The sequence below is a fragment of the Protopterus annectens genome, chromosome 11.part0, assembly GCF_019279795.1.
Source record: "Protopterus annectens isolate FY-2018-M chromosome 11.part0, PAN1.0, whole genome shotgun sequence".
NCBI classification, from domain to species: domain Eukaryota; kingdom Metazoa; phylum Chordata; order Ceratodontiformes; family Protopteridae; genus Protopterus; species Protopterus annectens.
The window spans coordinates 411,853,226-411,876,757 of record NC_056745.1 but is presented as its reverse complement, the minus strand read 5'-3'; the positions used below and the strand labels follow the sequence as shown (position 1 = coordinate 411,876,757).

General features: G+C 38.2%; 1 protein-coding gene across 8 annotated transcripts in view; it reads left to right on the top strand.

Moving 5' to 3' along the window:
* ANKS1B (ankyrin repeat and sterile alpha motif domain containing 1B) overlaps window positions 1-23,532 on the top strand; it is a 6,771,497-nt gene that overhangs the window by 6,379,602 nt on the left and 368,363 nt on the right. The window lies entirely within an intron of this gene.

Here is a 23,532-nt window from a genome sequence, read left to right as displayed (position 1 = left end):
ACACAACATTTTAAAAACAATAATTTTATAATCTTCAAAAATAAAACAAAAAAATCTGCAGTTTAAATAATTTTAACAATTTAGACATAATATAAAAACATTGGTTAAGAATCAATACAAGATATATGACAATCATTTAATATTCAGAGAAATTTGAGACAGTTTGTAGAGAAATTAAAGGTAAGTTAGTCTAATACAAGTAGGAATTGCAATATGAACTGAAAAAACAGGCTAAAGTTATATTTTGAGAGAAAGTCAGGGAAGAGAATTAGATAGCAGTAAGGAAGTAAGTGAAGAAGGGACAGTAAGGAGGTATACGGAATAAAAATGTACTTATTCACATTTAGGGATATAGTTTATCCTGGGTTTGAGCAAGAACAGAGCCAGATATTAGCTAGAAAGTTTTTCAGCATGGTTTTGAAAGATGGGAGGGAGGGTATAAACATGATGGACACAGGTAAGGAGTTCCAGGCATTAGCAACCTTGTACAAGTACAGACAATGCCTAACAGATTTGTTAAGTTTGCAGACAGGAGTTTTTGGCATTAGATTGCAATGACCAGCTGGGAACATAGTTGTATAGAATGTTTTTTAGTGCTGGACAGACAAATGGATGCTGGATAATTTTATATGTGATAAGAAGTTGTGTATATGTTAGCTGATGTGGCAGTTCTAACTAGTTTAGGCTTTTCAGTGCTATACAGTGGTGGGTTCTGAAAAGGGCATATGCTGCAAATTTAGCAATTTTGTTATAGCATTGTTCAAGTTTTAATTTTTGTGACGCATGGAGGTTAGTAAGGATGGGAGCACCATAAAGAAGTGTGGGAAGGAGACAAGTAGTGGCAAGTATAGTTTTAGACGCGTCTATAAGAAAGTTTTTGGCTCTGTAAAGTATCCCTAGTTTCTGATGAGTTTTCTTATGCAATTTTGTAAATGCAGATTGAATGTCAGATTATCATCCATTATCATGTCAATAGTTTGCTATGAGAAGTAACTTCAATGGTTGTATTATCAAGAAAGAGGGCTTTCAATTTTGTTTTTTCATGAAAGAGGGATTTGGGGAAAAAAATAGTAGTTTGGTCTTTTTTGGGTTGAGCATGAGTTCTGAGTTACAAAGCCATGTTTCAGTGGATGGTAAAGCTTTCTGAGTAAGTTTTTGGAGGTGTATCATGTTGTCAGATATGCTAATTAGAGTGGAATTATCTGCATATTGTGTTAGGGTGGCTAAAAATATATATAAAATATAAATGGTGTTGGTGAAAATGTTAAAGAGGAGGGAACCAAAAATAGAGCCTTGCGGTTCACCGGTGGTGACTGGGAGGTAAGGAGAAAACATGGAGTGCCATTTTACTGACTGATACCTACTGCATAGGTAACTTTTGAACCACATAAGGGTGGGTTAAGAAAGACCTACTGACAACATTTGAAGTAGACGTTTGCTGTGACAAACTGTGTCAATGGCATTAGACAAATCTGCAAATAAGGAAGAGACTAGTTTGCCATCGTCTCTAGCTTTATTGACAGTATCAATATAGGTTAGAAGAGCAGTGCTAATACTATGGGAAAGACAGAAGCCATGCTGTCTAGGGGATAGGAGTTCTTCCTGCAGGAAATAGTCTAGCAATTGTTTTTGAACACACTTTTTAAGCATTTTGGCATTGGGGATATGATTACTATAGGTCTAAAAGTATTAATGTCTGTTGAATTTCCTCCTTTGTGCAGAGGGATAATGTGTGACTTTTTCCAGAGAGAGAGAGAGAGAGAACATGGGATTCCCAGACTGACCTACTTGTAAGAATTGAGACAGGACAGGCAGTGCTATTGGCAGCTTTTTTTTGGTACTCGCTTGGAAGGTCATCAGCTGAAGAAGAGCATGGTGTAAGTTTGTTTAAGAGTAGTTTTATATAGGATGCAGGCACAGGTTTGAACATAAAAGTGGATGTGGTGATACATAGCTGTTGGGCAGGGTTAGGATTAGATATTGAGGAATCCTTGATTAGAGATACTGTGCTATCTGTAAAATAAAAGCTAAACTGTACTCCAGTTTCGAGTGGTGAGTTATCAGGAGAGGGCTTTGGGTTGAATGTTTGGCCGGGATGTAAGATTTCTTTAATGGATGTCCAAAATTTTTAGGGTTATGTTTATTATTATTCTGAAAATAAATATAGTATAGTTTTTTATCTTCATTTATTTGCTTTTTAGTACGACTGTGAAGCATTCAGAAGTTTTCAAGATATTGAGGTGTTTTACATTTCTGCCATTCTTTTTCTCTATCCTGCATTAGCATTCTACTCTTTTTGGATACCCACATTGCATTATTTGTTTTCAATCTCTTCCATCTAGGAGGTGCAAGGCTATTTAGGAGATTTAGAAAAGTATTGAATTCAATTAGAGAATCGTCTAATGGGAGGATTTTTAACAAGTTCCATTTATTGGATGATAGTGTAGTAATGAACAGCTCTAGGTTAAACTTAGAAAGGTTATGTGTTGTTTTATAAATATGCTGTTTAACTGGATGTGTGAGATGTCTTGTATAGATTAGGAGGTGATCACTGAGAGAATCTGACAGTGTACCTGTGGTGGAATATTTACGAGGATTTTATACTAGGATCCAGTCTAATAGAGAATATGATGTCTTGCTATAATGTGTGGGGCTATTAAATAGTTGTGAGAAACCATATAAGTTCATGCTAGATGTAGGGGAGTTAGAATTTATATCCAACCAATTGACATTCAAATCAGCTAGTAATATTTTATATTACGGAAAAGTTATGGATATCCAATATAGGATATCTTCCACTACAGCTGTATTATCACCACAAGGAATATAAAGGACAGTAATACATATTTGTTTATATATTTTTTTTATTTTGAGGAAAGCAATAAGAAACTTTGCTGAACTGAATTTTGGTGTTGGTTTCCTGCAAGGGAAATTTGGTAAGTGCTGGGAAATATTAAAGCAATACCACCACCTTTCCTCTTTATATGTTCATTACTGATGATATTATAGCCAGGTGGTATAACTTCAGAGTCATTAATGCTGCATTTACGCCAAGTTTCAGTTACAGTGAGAACATCAGGCTTATGTTGGATAATAATATAAGATAATGATGATTTCTTGTTGAGTATGTCTATGAAACATAAAAAAAACAGATAATCCTAGTTAGCACTTTCGTCTCACTCCTATTAACTCTGAGACTTCAGACTGATTTTTTCTTGGCACACCCAACACTTTATATACTAATAAAAATCACATGATCAAACATGTCATATGATTATTTTAAAATTTAAATTTTTTTTTATTAAAAACATATAAATGTTACATATATAAACACTTACATCAATCACTTAATGTTTAAGCCTTTTCCTTTTCAAATACATTACAAATTCCTATCTGTTATTGAGACCTGGTGAAAAGCAGGCATTAATCTTGACTTGCCAAAAATATTTTAGCCAGCCTAGCTCTTCCTCAGTATTTACTATATTAAGGCTATTAGAAAGTGCTTCCAAAACTATAAATTTAAACTCAACCTTACATTTATTCATCTTGTAGTGTTTACTCCATGCATTCTTTTCATCCCCACTTTGAACAGCATACCTATGCTCATATAGCCTTCTATATAACTCACAAGTAGTTCTTCCCACATAGAAGGATTTACATTCTATACAAAAAACTCAAGTACAGTATATTTTTAGACTTACAACTGAATAACCCTGGAGTCTTAATTATTTTTCCTCCTATCTCTACTTCATCAGTGTCTGTGTGAATATATTTACACATATTACAATTCAGACACTTAAATATTCTACATTTTTGTTTCTTATCTTTGGGTTTATTCAGTTTGCCTTGAAAATAATTTTTGTAATTTTTAGCTCTTTTCTGGGTAAACTTTGGCTGATCCCCTAGCTTCTAAAGCAATTCACTATTGGCTCTAAATATAACCCAGTTCCTATTAGTTACTTCCTTAATAGCTTGAGAGTCTACACTCTTTTGTATAGCCATAGATGTTACATATGTAAACGGAAGTCTGTCATCTAAGAAAGAAGTTGGAATTTTGTTCCAGCCCATATACATTACAAACTATTAATGACTTGAGAACTATGTAAGACTGTTAAACTTTGATGTTTTATCTAAAAAGAAAAAACACACAAAGTTACAGTTCTATAAGCCTATCTGTTATAATCCTCCTTTACATAATGACTTGGAAATGTTTCTAAGTGTATGTGAAACACAAATTATAGAAATATTAGATAATACTGAATTTAAATATTATAACGTATCAAAAAGTGAAAAGGAAGTGTTTGATAAGTTAGTAAAGAATGATGATATTTTGTTCTTCAAGGCAGACAAAAGGGGAGCACTTGTAGCACTGGATAGAGCTGACTATGAAAATGAAGGTTATATAATCTGGTGAAAAGTATTATAGAAAAATTACTATGAGTGATGTAAAAAAGGGTATAATTTGATAGATTCCTGCTTGGAAGAATGGTTGGTTACAGGAAGGATAGATGAAAGAACTAGAAGCAACCTTTCTAATGTGAATCCTAAAATTAGTAAAGTATTCGGAATACCCAAGATCCATAAGGACTTGGATGAACCACCACTAAGGTCGATTGTATCCAGTGCTAACAGTAAAACTGAAGGTATGTCTGTTTTTGTGGATAAACATCTACAAAAAGTTGTTCCATGTAACTCAATGTATGTGAAAGACAGCTTTGACTCCCTTAAAAAGATAGAAGGATTGGTTGTAAATGAAGAAGATTTGCTTGTGATGCTTAATATAAAGTCTTTGTACATGATGATTCCTAATGATGAAGGAATGGACATAGGATGGAATTATTACATAATAGAATGTATTCTCCTAATACTGTGGGGTTATTAATGGAAATGATTGACATTGTGCTGAACTATAATTATATTGCATTTAATGATGAAATTTATGTTCAAGTTAATGGGGTTGCGATGGGGCAGTGCTAGCCCCTGGCTATGCCAATGTCTTTATGCATGGATGGGAAATGATGCATGTATAAGGAAGTAAATATAAAAACAACATTATAATAATGTTGAGCTTTATTGATGATGTTTTTATTGTGTGGAGAGGGATGAATGAAATATTTGAAGAGTTCCTCACTTACATAAATAATATATGCACATATTTGAAATTTACCTACCATGTTAATAATAAGGAGATTACTTTCTTAGATTTAACTGTGTACAAAGAAAATAACAAATTAGCAACTATGATATATAAAAATGAAGTACAAAACAATATGTATTTACATTTTTCTAGTATGTATCCCAAAAAGACAAAAATTAAAATAGTCAAAGGACAGTTGTCTAGAATAAGTAGGTTAACGAAAAAAGAAGTAGATTTTGTGGAAGAAGCAAACGTGTTTTGTAATACAATCATAAAAAGGGGGTACCCAGAAATAGAGGTAAATAAAATATTAGAAGAAGAAATTGAAGGAAGAACTAAAGAACCTATCTCAGATGAGAGACTTCCGTTTACATATGGAACATCTATGGCTATACAAAACAGTGTAGATAGTTCTCAAGCTATTAAGAAAGTAATTAATAGGAACTGGAGTATATTTAGAGCTAATAGTGAATTGCTTCAGAAGCTAAGGGATCAGCCAAAGTTTACCGATAAAAGAGCTAAAAATTACAAAAATTATTTTCAAGGCAAATTGAATAAACCCAAAGATAAGAAACAAAAATGCGGAATGTTTAAGTGTCTGAATTGTAATATGTGTAAATATATTCACACAGTCACTGATGAAGTAGAGATAGGAGGAAAAATAATTAAGATTCCAGGTTTATTCAGTTGTAAGTCTAAAAATATAGTGTACTTGAGTTTTTGTGTAGAATGTAAATCCTTCTATATAGGAAGAATTACTCATGAGTTATATAGAAGGATATATGAGCATAAGTATGCTGTTCAAACTGGGGATGAAAAGAATGCATGGAGTAAACACTACAAGATGAATAAATGTAAGGTTGAGTTTAATTTTATAGTTTTGGAAGCACTTTCTAATAGCCTTAATATAGTAAATATTGAGGAAAAGCTAGATTGGCTAAAATATTGTTCGCAAGTCAGGCTTAATGCCTGCTTTCCACCAGGTCTCAATAACAGAGAGGAATTTGTAATGTATTTGAAAAGGAAAAGGCTTAAACATTAAGTAATTGATGTAAGTGTTTATATATGAAACCTTTATATGTTTTTAATAAAAAAAACTTTTTAAATTTTAAAATCATGTGACATGTTTGATCATGTGATTTTTTTTTAGTATATAAAGTGTTGGGTGTGCCCAGAAAAAATCAGTCTGAAGAAGTCTCAGCGTTAATAGGATTGAGACAAAAGCGCTAACTGGGATTATCTGTTTGTTTTACTGTTCTACAATAAATTTGCTGTTGTTCATCTGGAGCCTGACCACTTTTTTTGGACTTTGGATTTATTTTGTTTGTGCTGCTGTGCAAGTGATCTATTTATGAAATGGACTATGATTCTGATTTGAGTAAACTGTGTGCACAATTGATTTAAGCGAAGGAGAACAATTTTGTACAGGTTATGGGAGATTAAACATTCCCCATCTCCCTTGTGTTAGCACTTTTTCACCCCCTCAGAATGTACATACCTACTATTGTACCATACTATAGGTGGTGTGTAAAAAGGTGGAACTTGAATTTAACAAATTTTTGTTTTCCCAGAAAAGTTATAATTTAACTAAAGGTAAAGGGTTGGCAATACAGCTTCGGAAGTTAAAACTTACGTACATGTTTAAACAAGCATATAAGTGTAGAAACTGGGCGATTATGAGCAAACTTAATTATTTGCATATGGTTCATGACTTATTGGCTGATGAAACAGAATAAGGAATTAACCCTCTTTCTCTTTTTAATAAGGCTCTGTTAGAAATTTTGCAGAGAGGGGAAAGGTTGGGTTTCTTAGATGGGAATGATGTGAAAAACTTTTTAAGATATCAGTTCACCCAGTAATATATCCCATCCCTAAAATACATAAAAACTAGTTAAATCCTCTGGGAAGACTTATTATTTCAAGAAAGGGTTTATATTTGCAGAACATAAGTATGTTTTTAGATTTTCAATTTAAAAAATATCTGGGAATGGCACCTGGCATATATTAGGAATACTTGTGATTTGTTAGAAAGTGTGATGGGACTTGTTTGTCAGGACGATTACTACTGAGTAATGGTTGATGGCAAATCATTATATACCAGCATTCAACATAAGTGGGGACTTGAAGCAGTGGTGAATATTATGGGTGTGAGACCTCATGCCTCTTTCCTGATTTCCCTCTTAGAATTTTGTTTGACTAACAATTATCTTTGTTTTGGGAAAGAGTTTTTTTTTTCAGAATAAAGGTACAGCTATGGGGGCATCTTTTGCCACCAAAGATATATATATATATATATATATATATATATATATATATATATATATATATATGTATGTATATATATATATAGGGGATTTTGTACGGACATTTGTGTATTCCACTAATTTCTATACTGAACATGTGATAATGTTTATGAGCTATATAGATGATTTGATTTTTGTTGGTAAAGGTGATGTTTGTAAGTTTTTGGATTTTTTTTTTTAAGTTTTAAATGATAATCCCCATGGACTCAGATTTCCATATAAATTAAATAGAAAGAGTATTAATTTTCTTGATGTTGCACTATTAAATGTAACCCTTTTTAGAAAAAGACAGCAGTTAATATATTTTTTTTATATACCACAAGTATGCATTTGTTGTATTCATTGCCCTATGGCAAATTTAAAAGGATTTTCAATAACACATCAGATGCAGAGATGAGAAAGGATGAATTGCGTGGGCTTGAAAATAGGCTTAGAGAAAGAGGTCATACAGGTGGGCAAGTAAATAGAGCTAAAATGTTTATTGGAAGGTGGTGGTATAAATATGTATAATGTTTGATGTCCAAGTGAGGTTAGTGATTTGGGCGTTATTAGAAGTAGGGACAAGCTATCTTTTTGTTTGAAGATATTCACTTTTTCTCGAGTTATGAAAGGAATTATTAGGGATTTGTGGCATTAGTGAGTGATGATGAAGCAATGGATATGTTTTTTTCCTAAACATGTCACTTTTTACTATAAGAGAAGTCACAATTTAAAAGAAATTGTGAATTATGTTTATAGACCACAGCATTCATTGACAGAGCATAGAGGTATGTTTCAATGTGGACATTATAAGGTGAATTCTAAGGTTAAAATTTGACAGGTATGAAGATTAATGGGACAAAATTTGTTTTATATGATTTATTCAACTGTAAGTCAAGGGGGGGGTTATATTATAGAGTGTAATTGTAGGTTTCCTGCTTGGTATGTGGGTCAGACAAAGTGTAAAGTTAAAATTTGGATTTTGCAACATTTGGGGGACATTAGAAAACAGAATTTGAAAAGCCTGGTGGCTGAGCACTATAAGTAAATGCACGGGGGTCAGCTGCAGGTTTCTTTTATGTGTTTTGGCACAACCTTTTATTCCCAGGAGAGGGGATTATGCTAGTAGACCAACAGAATTAGGGATGAAAATGATATTAAATTACAGAACATTTTCCCCTAGGGGTATAAATCCTTTATTTGTTAAATTCACAATGTCCTACAGCATTGCTATTTGCACTCTGTATTTCTTAACATAATTTCTTTACCGTTTCCTTTTTGGCGTATACCTGTAAGACCTTTTACATTCAAAGATAATATGGGTAGAGCTGTCATTATGATAAAAAGTCTTAGTTTCAACCTATTGTACATGAGCATTTTTTGTATGGGCATTTCCAACTTTTTTTCCTTGTGTGCACACACTGTTTGACAGCCAGCCCTTTTTTTACAGTTGCTTCATCCCATCTCCATTTGAATCTGTGTCAAAATTTTCAAGACTTTTCTGCTTTAATAAAAACCCTCAAACAAAAAATGTAATACATTTTCAGAGTTTTCAAAACATCCCCATTCCTATTAACTTAGAACAACACACAAAACTGTGTGCATTTTCAACAAATTAAGTTTAACCATCCAGATAGGAACAATTGTCCCAAATTGACAGCTGCACCCACAGGCATTAACTAATCTAAAATTAAGTTTACCCATGCTAAAATGCATATTACAGGCTATGTTCCCACTTACTTTGATTGCTGTCTGTTCTTTTCATATCTAAATTCTTCTTCCACATGTGAAAAACAGTTGGTATACTTTCAGAAAACATTAACTTTTAGACCTAAGAAAATGTACACAGGCTACTTTTAAATAAAACAAAATTGTGAACTGTTCTATTAAATACATTAAAGTATTAAGGGTGCTGCAGAGGTTACTATCTCTAACATATGTCCCATAATTCCAAACTCATTTTTCACTGAACAAATTATCATTGCACCTTTAAATGTTGCATTTCCATAAGCAAAAGATGTTGAAAATTCCCAGGTTTAATTGATTTTACCTTTAGACAGTGGCCTATGTATAAAAGTAGTCTGCAGTGAGAAAAAAACAACTAACAATTTTGCAGATGCATAAAGGAATCTTTGTAAATTTTACTCAGAAATGAATGTACACAACTCCCCTGGCCAACTGCCTTTAGCTGCAGACTTCTTGTCACTTACTGAGAACATTTGCTAATAGGAAACAAAAGCCAGTATTTTTGCAAGAAAATTTGTATTTTTTCGTTGTTTTCGTCAATTTTTTTTTCTTATTTTCAATTCTATTTGCTTGAAAAAACTGTTTATAGTCTAAGCCAAGAACATTAATCTAAGTATCCACCCTAGTAAAAACAAGTTAAATTATCTTAATTCTACATATAATGTAACCAGTCCACTTCTATACCCCATCCCCAGCCCAACAACCTAAGATCTCAGCATTAGATTCACTTAAACCTGCTTTTGTCCAACATTTCTTCTTGTTGTACAGCAAAAACTATATTTCTTAAAACTAAAACAATACTTTTTACTTTGATAGCTTTAACACATACAAGAGCTAATGAAAAGACTCCTCCACACATGTAAAATGTTCCTGACTGCACAGTATATTAAACTGATATATAATAGAACATGCAGTTTATATCATAAAATGTTTTATACAACTACTAATAAGGGCAAACATTTACTTACATTTATTTATTTTGTCACTTTAGTTCCTTTCTAAACATTAATGACATAATTTGAGGTATATGCTTTACAGTCCACCTCAAATTTTAAAAAGTCATCAAAAGTCAAGCCTTTTCTTAGCCACCTTTTCTTGCAAAGCCATATTTCACAAGTGGGACTGATCCTTTATGGTCACCACTTTATTCATTAATTTCACTACTGCTGTTCTTCTTGATCACTTCTTTCTCCCAACATCAGTCCTTGATTTGAATCCAAGATACACTTGAGTCTTCTAGTTAGCTCCTGTGATCTTTTTCTGTCTGTCTCCCAAGCATTTTCTTTTGGAACAATTGAAAAGGTTTCGCAAACAATGTCTCTCTATGAACTTTATTGTCAAAGAGAAGCACAGTTCCCTTCTGCTTGCAGGCTTACTTTATGATGCATAAACTTTTTATTTGATCCCCCAGGAAAAAATAATCTGAAGTCAACTGGATACATCTGCTTGAATCACACACCTTCCTCTTGACATTCCCTGATTGCTGGGATAAATGTGCTTTTGTTCTGCATAGTGTGCAGTGAATAATCATTTTCCTCAAATACTCTGCTGTCCAGTTTTCAATACTTTTTTTCTACTGTCACAGTTTTGCTAAGATCAACTTTTTCTGTGGGTATGATTGCATCTTTACTAGTATAGGTCTTGGCTACTTTCTTATGGCCAGGTTTGGAGCATATTCTCGGTGTGTTTTTGATTAACAAATCTTACTGTGGAACATCAGTCCAGTTGCTTATTTGTGCTTTCATGAAATTAATACAGTTTGTTCCATCCAGTTTCGCTGGTACAACATAAAATATCAGTTCTTTTTTCCTCTGAATGCTCTGCCTTCTAAGTTTACCATTTTTTTGAAACAGCTTTTTGAGAATCTTCACACTCAGCCAGCCTTTTCTTTATTTCAGACTCTTACTTTTGCAGTTTTATCAGTTCATCTGAAATAGCTTGTTAAAGCTTCTATTTTTTTATAGCTCTTTTGTTATTTGAGTTGATATATTCCTTCAATATTTCATTTATTTTAATCATCTCTGAGTACAGTTGATTTATTTTTCCTCTAAATTAGTGAACACCATTTTTGTACAAGAGCTGAAGCTTGAACTACTTTTTGCTGAACAGCTGCAGGATTCTTGCCAAATAGTATTTTCTCTTCACTTGTCCTGGTTGATTTTCTTTTAGGATTTGCAAATGTCTTCTTTTCTCATATCCAGGCAGTATACTTATTGGCCAGTAACTGAATTTTTCCCAAACTGACTAGTTCACTAGCTTTCTTTTCTCAGTTTTTGATTTCATATTGGGAGGGCTGAAATTAAGCAGTTGATCAGTGTGTAGCCATTTTGGAAGTCCTGTCCCTCTTATTTAGTCTTAATAAGGATAGGGTTTCCTTGCATAAAATCCATCCTTTCTATCGATTGTGGCCACAGAGTTTATTCTAAAGCATCCTCTTAATTTTTCTATCCTTTTTCCTTTCTATTCTGATGTATGAGAACACCGCCTTCAATATTTGGAAAGTCATAGGTAGCTTAGATTTTACCTGCAAAATACAAAACTGTTTAGATATCACATCCAGTTATTTGTAGCTTTTTCCAAAGTCGATTAGGACAAAAGATCTCTAAAATTTCTTTATCCAGGTAGCTTTCTGAATACATTTCCTACTATTGCACTTTAACCAACAGAACTCTTCCATATAAACCAAGACTAATTCAACCAGAGTGGTTGCTACTTCTTTTGCCTTCTTTAAAAACTCCTCAATACATGATATTTAAATAGATGATACCTGGACATTTATGCATTTTTTTCTGAAACAATACAAGAGTTATTATTTATTTATTTATTTATATTTGTTGACCGGGAAAGTCCACTTGGCTTGAGACCCATTTCCAGTAGAGGCCCAGGGAGTAAAGCTCCAAGTTACATGAAAATCATTACATGAATTTGTAAGGAAACAAAATTATAATTATAAAGCAAGTGAAACAATACAGAAAAACTATCTAAACAACAAATATGTTGTAAAAAGGCACAATACAGTAACAATGGAACATTAGCATGTAGGAAAATTATACAGTTAGAAATATTTAACAATACAGCTCAACTTTTTTTGAAGGGGGGAGTAAGGAAAGGTTAAGATAGAATTAGAGAGTTAAAGGTAAGACAGATATAGTTAGAATCGTATAGCTAGGTAGTGGGAGTAAGTAGATTATATATGGCATATATTTAATGGTAGTATTAAAAGTAGAAAGTGACAGAGAAGGCAAAATGTGTTAAGATGGTTGCATTGATGTGTGGACTATGATACTAAAGATTAGGGATAGCTCATATGGTGTAACAGCATAACATATACATAAGTATATTTGCTATGTGAACCAGTTTTGCTAGATTAAGGAGGTTGTGGATATGTGTTGCATGTGCAGATGGGGTTACCAGTGAGATGTTGTTTTAGTTTTCTTTTAAAGGAGATTATGTTGTCTAATTCTGTAACTGATGATGGGAGAGTGTGCCACAGCTTAGTTATGGAATGAGAATAGAGGCAGCTACCTGCTCTTTTACTAGGTTTTGATACTTTAAGTAGGTGTTTGTTGTTAGAGCATAGATTTTTGGATGGGACATAAAGTTCAATGATATTTTTCAGGGAAGGGTAACACTTGGGTTTATAAACAAGTTTATGGGCAAAGGTAAGTTGTGTGTAATGTAGGTAATGTCCAAATTCTAGCCAGATTTGTTCTTTACTGGCCTGGCAATGGTGGGTGCAATTTGGTTGGGCTGATGCGACTTTTGCAATCTTATAATAACAGGACTAGTTTGAGTTGCAAAGAGTTGTGGAGATTGGTGAAGATAGGAGACCCATATAGTAAGGTTGGAAGGAGAAGACTTTTTGAAAGTTTTATTTGGATGGATTAGTCTAAGTATTGTTTGTTTCTGTAAAGTTTCTTTTGGAGACACCATACCTCATGTCACCCAAAACCTTAGCTGAGGACTTAGTCCCATCCAATGAAGTGGGTGGATTGAATATTGTAACAGTTATGTATGTTAGTATAAAGTTAGATCTTGATTATCCATATCTGTCTACTTCACTAACTCTGCTGTTTTACCCCTTACAAATTGTCACCTGATAACCTATAGACCTCACCAGAGCCATGAGAGAACAGGGAACAGTGATCCATTATGAGATGTAGGGGAGACCTAACGATCTTTGAGGATTGCTGTTTGCTAGGTTGGTGCCTAGTGATCGACCAGTCCCATCCAGTGAAGTAGACCAATATGGATAATCAAGACCCAGCATAATGGTGATCTGATGTTGTCTCTTTTGTCTTTTTCTCAATGGATAGATTATTGGATTCATCTAGGATCGACTTCAGCCACATTCAGACTTTGGAGCCAGGGCTCAGGCTCCTTCCCTTACCCATAATCCGCCTTTAGTTCATAAGTTAATTCATGTCTCATTTGCTGCTCATTTGCATAAAACGTGATTTTTGTGCTCAGGCTCAGTGTCAGACAAGTGTTTTTTTTTTCTTATTAATCTATTAGGGTTTTCTTAGCCTAATAATTACTATTTTTTATTTTTGTTAAGTTACTTCCCCTTCTAGTCTGTAAAACAAATGTTCCTTATTTCACCTTTTTGTCACCTGCTTCTTAACCCTTTAGGTTCATTTGAACCTTTCTGGTAAATTTTTATCTTCCTGTGTGTTGTTGCTACTGTTAGTCATTTTTTGGTAGTTATTGGATTGCTAGCTTACTGTTTTTCTACTAAGGTGTTTAATGTTTGTGTGGTGCTTAATGTTGTTTGTGGTATTATGGTAAAAAAGGCCTTCTGGCTTTTTGAAATGTGTGGCCAGGGGCATTTAAATACCAAACTCAGATGTGCACACCAAATGAGTGTACTGTTGGATGGTTGCTCATTTAGTTGAGCAATGCTCCATTTTTTTCATGTGCCTTGTGCCCCTTCTGCAAATAAGTCTAGTGACAAAATGTGGGGGTAAGAACAGAACAGATAAGTGCAGGGACAAGGAGAAAAAAAAAGTTAATGACCCTAACAAATAGTCTGTGGATCACACAAGTTCCTCAGGTCTGGCCCTAAAGAACCCAAGAACTTCAGATTCTGTTTTGGTATCAGAGGCTGTCATACTTGGATCTAGCATTCTCCTTTGCTGGAACCATGCTTCTCTCTGGAGACAGTCTCTCTAAGGCTTCAATCCTCTATTCTCCAGGACAAACCTTTTCACTAGACATCCAGACCTCCTTTCACTATTTCATCACTTAGATTTATGCAGTCCTCCAGGAGCCTTTCAGAGGCAGACATGGATAGAATGATAAGAGGTTCCTCAAGACTGTCAATCCAGTTGGTGGTTCTCCAAAACTGTTAGACCCATCCCTCCCCCTTAAAGCCTGAACACTAGACAGTCCAGCACTGGTGTCAGCTTCAGAGCTGAGTCAGCTGGGTCTTCAGGACAAGTCTGTGTTAGGGTCTGTGGATCCTACCAGGAGGATTTTAGGTCCTACCTCTACTTCTGGTTTCAAAGCCTTTGAGAGGTTGCTGTCTTAGTCTAAGGATTAGATTTCCTTTCCCTGCTTGGATCTGTCTCTTACACAGTAAAGTTCTTTCAGTCCTGATCCTACACAGTATATCTCAATGGAACAGTCAGCCCCTAAAAAAGTCTTGAGACTATCCACAAAGAGGACTCCCCACTGGCTTCAGAGTCCTCCCTAGACTGTCCCACTGGGGATGTTCATCAAAAGCACTCATGACAGAAGAGATACATTGACTTCCCTCAGGAATCTTTAACTGAGGATGGGGGAGGGATTCCTCCATATCCCTTGTTGAGGACGTCTCATTCAATGAGATCTTAAAACTGCTTATACAGAAAGGTGGTGGTCCACCAAAGATAGCTGTGAGGAGGAATCAATATTTCTTGAGGCTTTTGAGGCTGGATTGTCTACCTCTTGAGTGGTCCCTCCCATGGATGAGATGGTAGATTTGTTATCTAAGTAAGAATGGAAGGAACCAGACATAGTCAAACCTATCCCCTGGAAGCCAAACAAGTTCTTGATTTCCCCTAAGGATCACCCATTTTGGAACAAGGGTCCTGCAGTGGCAACCCCAAGAATGAGCTAAGTGAAGAAAGCTCCACTGTCCTTATCCTTAACACGGAGTCCAGGATACTGGACAGATTTGAGAAGTGGGTTTATACATCAGGGACCTTCACTCTCAAGGGGCTGAAGTATTTGGCACAGGTTACACACTTCCAGAGACATGTGACCAAGGAGCTTTTCAAATCCCTCTTTGGGTCCCTATATGTGAAGGAGAAGTCTGTTAACATACATATGGCTGCCTTCCAATCCCTATCAAATGTCTCTATGTGCATTATTTCAAACACAGCAGAGGGCACATCGAGAGCAGTGGGCAACAGCAAAACTGTAAGACACTATTTAACCCTTCAATCCCTATTGAATGTGTTTCTGCACCTTATTTCAAACATGACAGAGGGCTCATCAAGAGCAGTGGGCAATGGCATAACTGTTAGACAACATGCCTGGATGTGACTTTGTGGAGCACTTTAAAATGTCTTTTATCAGTGCCCCAAATGATGGGTTCACCCTTTTTGGACGAAAAGTGAAATAGACTGTGTCCACAAATGAGCAAGATGGTAAAACCTTGTCTGCTGTAGGGATTCAGTTTTCTAAGCCCCCCCCCCCCCCAGCAGACCTTCTCCAGAAACCAGAAGGGAGGGAAGAAGCTGTGGTTCCACAAAACCCAAGGTTTTGCTCCCAATACTTCTGGTGATGGACCCCAAGGCAGAGGGGGGAACAATAATTGTGGATGTCAGTTCTGTGGCAGAGGCAGTCCAAACAGCCAAGGCTTATGTGGTCACTTCTCTGCTGTTTTTTTCGGTGCTCCTGAACAGTTGCCAGACTGCTGCACTCTGGAGACAGTTGGGGGTGCTTACCCCTGCACCTCTATAGCCTGGATGACCATCACTCAAGATACTTGGGTGCAGTGGATTATAACCAGGGGCTACACAATTCCATTTTTTCATCCCTCCTTGCACAGGGAAGCCACCTAATGTGCAGCTCTTTCAATGAAAGGCAGCAACCATAGGGGTATGAAAGCTGCTAGACAAGTGAGTAATCCAAGAGGTCCCACCAGAAAAGCAAGGATCCATAATTTACTCAATGTTCTTTTGGGTGCCAAAGAAAAATGGGGACCTGAGGTCAATTTTGGACCTCAGTAATTTGAAGCAATACATGCAACATATGAAATTCCAGATGGTCATGGTACAGTCCATCCTACCTTTATAGAGGAAGGATGGTTGATGTGCTTGATAAACCTCCAGGATGCATACTACCACACAAAGATGGACAGACACTCCAGGAGATTTCTACCCTTCCTGCTGGGAGCTAGCCATTTCCAAGTCAGGACCCTGCCCTTTGGTCTCACCACAGTCCCCCTGGTGTTCACCAAGTGTATGACAATGGTTGCAGCCAATCTCAGGCTGTAAGGTTCTGAGTTTTTCCATACTTGGATGACTGGCTCATAACTCCCCTCATCAGGAATCTTCTGTTTCAATCCAGGGACTCCTTTCTCTGACTTTTAATCATGAAAGGGGATAACTATCAACATGACCAATATAAGCTACAACCAGTTTAAGCCACATAATTCATCACAGTTCATTTGGATACAATGCTACAGGTAGCCAGGTTACCAGAATCCATTCAGTGGTTTGTGGATTTGTGATAGTTTTTTTCGTATATTTAACCTTCTAAATCCTCCCTCTTCTTATCTATTTCATTTTTTCAGAAGTTTCTACCTGTTAGTTCTTTCTTCTCCTTTCTACCTTTTGTGAAGTAAATTGTTGCATACCACTGCTACTTCCTTCTGTAATTCCTCTTCCTTTCCTACACTTTTTTAGGGTATGCACCACTACCATTGCTGGCAGTTTTTTCTGGCTGTAAAAAAAATTCCGTCAGTCTTTTTTTTCCTTCTCCTTTTTATAGAATATGGCTGAGAGGACAACAGGATTTAAGAAATGCACTTCCCATGGGCACAAAATCCCAAATTCTGATGCCCACAGGGAGTATATTTGCTGTTTAGGGGCAGCACACCTAGATACAAATTATACTATTTGTGCTGCTTTTAATTCAAGGGCTATTGCAGGTAGGAGGAATGTTATTGCCTTCTTCTGCTTCTTCTTCCTCCTCCAAGCCACAACCCCCCCACCAAACATTCCAAAGCTCAGTCGGGGCATAGAAGAAGGCCCCCTACTAGATCTCCAAAAGATACCTTCGACTTCTACAACTTCAGAGCCTCCTGAAAAAAGTCAAAGATCTTCAGATCCTACTTCTTTGGATCTGAAGAGAAAAACTTTGAATCCCAAGCCCTCGGATCCGATAGTTATTTCAGGCATATTTCCTACACAGCCGTCGGATCCAAAACCCTCTGATCTAACTTCTGGTATATCTAAGACTCCCAGAGCTCATTCGCCCAAGTTTATTATTGATCCAATTTCTCCTCGACTCCATTCCAACCTTCTGCTAATGACTTCAAGGAAACATTCTAGGCCTCAGGCCACTACCTCATCTGTCAGATCCTCCAGGAGTCTCTCCAAGGCCAAAGTGGAAAGGATGATGAGGACGTTCCTCAGAGCGCAGATTCAGATGGGGGTTATACTGGGTCCATCTGTCATCGCATCCTTGAGCCTCCCTTCTCCAATCTGTCCTTCAGTTTCAGAGCACTCATATCCAAGAGTCCCAAGAGAATGAGTGTCAGAACAGAAGAGGCTTATGTCTTTGACTCCTACAGTTTCCCTGACTGGTTCTGCTCCTATTCTCTCATACTGGGTTCCATCTCAGAGCCAAAGCATTGGAGTCATATTGGGGAGGGGGTGGAATCTATTCCAAAGCTGTTGGAGTCATCCTTGCCTCTTGGAACCTTAGCACTAGATAGCTTGGGTCCGGCTCCCTCCTCGAGACATAGATAGTGACAAAGTCAGGGCTTGTCTGCCTTGGAAGTTTCAACTCCAATGTGACCAGCCATGGCTTCTTCCAGTCCATCTGCCTTCGACATAGTGGAGAATGTGTTCTCTCACCAAAGAGCCCCCGTCTCTCACATTCTTTGGATCCTACATCCATTCCCCCAGCGAGTCCATTCTCTTATCCCATCAGAGCTATCCCACAGGGACAGCCAATGCCAACTAGCATCCAGACAGTTCCCTTGGAGGAATTTCCCCTATCTTCAAATACCTCCACAGAGTATACCACTTAGCAGGTTCCCCATAAGAGAACATACAAAAAGAGGCACATAGATTCCCCTTTGGAATTTGTCACAGAGGACACTGACTTCAACAAGTGAAAGGGTCCCGCAGATCGCCACCTGATGACGTCTCATTTGGAGACATTTTGGCAATCCTTAAGCAAAAAAGTGATTTGTCTTCAGATAATTATTCCCCAGAGGAGTCAGTATTTCGGGAAGCTTTTGATATTAACCCATCTACATCTTGAATGACTCCCCAGCTGATGAGCTCATCGACCTAGTCTCTCACTGGGCATCAAAGGAACCGGATTCTGTTAATATTTTGTTAATCCAATCCCACATTGTCCAGATAAAATTTTGGCACCACCACAAGATAGACCTCACTGGAGTAAAAGAGTCCCTGTTGATGATATGGTTGTAGTGGCAGCCACAAAAAAAGGAGTTAGCAGAGCAGAGCTCCTCTGTCCATCCCGCTAATAGAGAGTTGAGGGCATTGGACAGATTTGGAAAGCACATATTTGCTTCAGCTACCTTTGCCTTGAGGTCCCTGAATTATTTAGCTCACTTTACAAGGCTGCAGAGAGATTTGACCAAGGTGCTCTCCTAATCCCTATTGGAGTCCATCTCTGCAAAGGACTATAAAAGATCATCCTCTCAACTGGCGCACTCTATTATCCATTTCCAATGCATCCATGAGATTGATATCCCATGCTGCAGAGGGCACTTCATGGGATGCCAGTTCAGGAATTGCCATACAGCGACACACCTAGATACAGTTATACAACTTTGCAGAGCATTTCAAGTCTTCTATCATCAGTGCCCCTTTTGATGGAACACCCATGTTTTGTCCTTCTGTTAAAGAAATGCTCTCCCACAGTGAACAGGAAGGAAAAATCCTGTATGCCATAGGGATTCAATTTTCTACCCCTCAAAGATTTTTTCCCAAAACCATAGAGGGGGCAAGAAAATGTGATTTTTTGTAAATCCCAGGGATCTATCCAGGATTCACATAAGGACAACTCTTTCAGAGGCAGGGAGGGAGTTCAAATGGAAGACACTGTCCTCACAGCAGAGGATGCCCACAAAAAGGGTTTCTGGGATTCCTTTCTGGATAGAGCCTTTAAGTGGTCTTGAACTGTTGCCCAAATGCTTACCTCTGGAGGCAATTTGGGGGGGGGGGCACTTGACCTTGCACCCAGATGCCTGAGCTTCTTATAACATAAGATTCTTTGGTGCTAAAATAAAATCCAGAGGTTCTTTTGTGCCATTTCTCCAGAGTCCCCAACCAAAAGTAGAAAGCTTTCCAATGTTCCACCTAGTCAAACAGAAGCTGCAGCTCAAGAGATTCAGAAGCTACTGGACAAAGAGTTATCCAGGAGGTCCCAACAGACCAAAAAGGATTCATAACTTACTCAAGGTTCTTTTTAGTGCCAAATAAGACAGGGGACCTGAGACTAATTTTGTATCTAAGCAGCCTGAACCAATTTGTGAGGAAATCAAAGTTCTAAATGGTTACAGTTCAGTCCATTCTGTCCTTTTTGTACAAAGACAATGGGATGTGCTCAGTCAGTCTTCAGGATGTGTAGTATCACATCAGAATGAACAGACTCTCCTGCAGATACCTGCTCTTTTGGGAGCCAGCCACTGTTAGTTCAGAGCCCTCCCTTTGGTCTTACCACAGTCCCCAGGGTATTTACCAAGTGTATGGCTGTGGTAGCAGTTCAACTGAGACTGCTAGGATTCCAAGTGTTTCCATATTTAGACAACTGGCTCCTCACTGCCCCAACCAGGTATCTCCTAGAACAGTCCAGGGACTATTTGCTGGAGCTTTGTCAAACAATAGACATTACAGCCAACATCTCCAAATCCAACCTACAACTGGTACAGAGCCTAGAATTCATTGGTGCCCATTTAAACACAATAAATCAAATTGCTTCTCTGCCTGCTCATTGTGTAGATCAATTAAATTCCAGGTTCAGCAAATCCCTATACATTCTGCTCCCCCAACCAGACTTATCCTTCATAGGTTCATAGGTTCATAGGTTCATACTAGGCTATCTGCCCTGGGGTAATTATAAGCCTAGCCCAATTCTGTATGGCTTACGCCACCCCTTGATTTGAGTATACTGTGCCCTTTTTAAGGTTTAGTTTACTGTGCCTCTGTCTAATAGTGACACGGGAGTAATCCCTGGGACAAACCTATGATCCCCCATCCACCTATTGAGATTCTTCTTGAAGAGATTCAGTGAGGTGCTCTGCCTCACATGAACTGGAATTCTATTCCAGAGCAAAGGGAGCCTCTGGGTTATGAACCTGTCCCTCCAGCAAGTTCTATTTATTTCTGTGCTGAGGTTCAAGTCCCTCGAGCATGTGGCTCTAAGGGATTTAGATTTACTGAGGTGGAGCATGTCCATTAATTCTGGATTTGACATAGCTTTGTATGTCAGGCATAGATCACCTCAAAGTAGGCGGTATGCAACTGAGTAGAGCTGGAGTTTTTTTAACCGAGCAGCATATGGCATCTGTTTGAGACCCTTGATCCTCTTGGTGAAATACTTTTGGGGTCTTTCTAATTGCTGCAGGTGTCGGGTAAGGTACATCCCAAAAGGGGCATTGTATTCTATGATGGGCCTGATGAGGGATGAATAAAGGGGCATGATTACCTCTCTTGATCTAGATGTGAAACCCTTCGTGATGAGGTGGGCTATGTAGAAGGTCTTTCTAACCACTTTGGCTATATGGTTTTCAAAGGAGAGATTGCTATCAACTTGGGTCCCCAGATCCCTAATAACTTTCTTTGTACTTAATGGGTTTCCGCCTATGTGGCAATTTGTGGGCACATTGTTTTTGCCAAAGGGTATGACTATACATTTTTTGGCATTTAGCTTTAAACCATGGCGCTGGCACCAGTTATCTGTCTCTGTGAGACCTTTTTAAAGGATGTTTGTGTCAGCTGGAGAGTTGATTATGGCGCCCAGTTTGCAGTCGTCTGCGAACTTGGTGAGCCATAGTCCTCCCACGTTTGCCTGTACCTCGGAAAAGTATATACCGAACAAGAGTGGTCCCAGGACAGAACCCAGTGGGACACCATTTGTGACCGGTTTCAAGTCTGACATGGCTCCAGCAACTCTCACTCTGTGAGTTCTGTCTTTGAGCCAGTTTGCGACCCATCTTGTGACATAGGGGTTTATATTTAAGCTGGATAGCTTATCTATGATGCCCAAGTGGGGTATTGTGTCAAATGCCTTTGCAAGGTCCAGATAGGCTGTGTGGACTACCTTCCCTTCATCTATGGCTTTGGTGATTGTTTCGAAGAAGTCAACCAGGTTCAAAAGGCAGGATCTGCCCTTGACAAAGCCGAACTGGGTAGGATCTAGTGTCTGTAGGTCCCCAATGTCTTTGTTTATGAGCTCCATGATGATCCTCTCCATAGCCTTGCAGACTAAGCTAGTCAGGCTTATGGGGCGATAGTTTCCAGGGTCTGTAGAGGCTCCACCTTTGTGGAGTGGGACCACTGTTGCTGTACGCCATTCTGTGGGCACATATCCTGTAGTGAGGCTGAGGTTGTATAGCTGTTTTATTTGAGGGATTAGTTCCTCTTGGAGTTCATGTATGACGCAACCTGGGACGCCATCTGGTCCCATGGAAGCAGTGTTTTTTGCTTTGGAGAGGGCAGCCTTCACCTGAGCATCAGAGATGTTTGGAGGCAGCCCTCTGCTGGGATAGATACTTGCTCTTTTGGGGGGGAGGGGGTGAAGTTTGCACTGAACCTGTCTGCCAGGATATTGGCGATGTCTGTGGGTTCAGTGTATTTTTTGTCGTTTAGAATCAACTCAGAACAAGTCTGGGAGTTGCATCCCAGGTTTCTAACATAACTGAAAAAAGCCTTATGATTGTCTTTGGTGTCCTGTGCAATTTTTCTCTTGAAGCTGGCCTTGGAGGATTTTATGAGGGATCGTAATTTTTTGCTAGTACTGATCAGAGATGCCTTCCCTATTAGGGATTTTGCTCTATCATGTAGTAGCTTCCTCCTTCTGTTGTACAGTTTATTTATGGCAGGGGTCCACCAGACTGGACGCCTGCCTTTGGATGATTGGGTCTTGGTTTTGTTTGGGATAGCATGATCCATGCATTCCTGGAGATGTCCGTAGAATGCGTTTATATAGGATTTTGCAGTTTTGGCCATAGTTTCCACTGGCCCTGGGGCCTTGAAGGATTCCACTTCGGTTTTGAGAAGTGAGAAGTTCGCTTTTGAGAAGTTTTTCACTGTGGTTTTCTGGGCTGGGGGTGGGGTCGGGAAGTGGACATCCAGTGAAATTAATTTATAGTCTGATCTTACCAATGAGGGATATACTTTTGGTGTGGAGCATAGAGTCCCCATGTTGGTAATGATCAGGTCTAGTATGTTGTCCCCTCTTGTGGGAGTGGTGACTAGTTGTTCCATAGCATTTGAGTTTATAATTTCCAGGAACCTTTGGGCTAAGGTGCTGGGGCTTGAGTAGTGCTCCCAGTCAATGTTTGGGTAGTTGAAGTCGACCAGTATAATGGTGTTTGGAGAGATCTTCATGTTCTCCAATGTTTTCAGGAAAGCCGAGTGGGATTCCTGACTTTGAGAGGGTGGTCTGTAGGATGCTATAAACTGAAAAGCAGTCTTGCCCACTGTTAGTTGCACATGGATGGTCTCCAATACTTTGTGCAATGCCACTAACCTGGAGGTGTGGATACCCTTGATAAATATGGAAACTCCCCCTCCTTTTGTGGTTCAGTCCGGGTTTTGGGGCCGAAAAGCATGATATGAGGTATAGCCTGGTAGTGCTGGGGTGCTCTCTGGAGCCTTGAACCAGGTTTTTGTCACTGCACATATATCGATGTTCTCCATACTGAGGAGAGCTTTGAGTGCATGCATCTTGAGGTTAAGACTTCTGGCATTTAGCAGCATTACCCTTAGTTTCTTGTTCCTTGTGCTGCCTATGGGGGTGAGTTTGACTTTTGAGCCTTGACTAAAAAAGGCACTATGGGGGTGGTAAGAGCCTTTGGCAATATCCGAAAGCCCAGTGGTGACAGGTGCAAGCCATCCCTAGCGAAGCAACGTGGCTTGTCGAGCATGTCATCCCAGGCTGACAGACACTGGA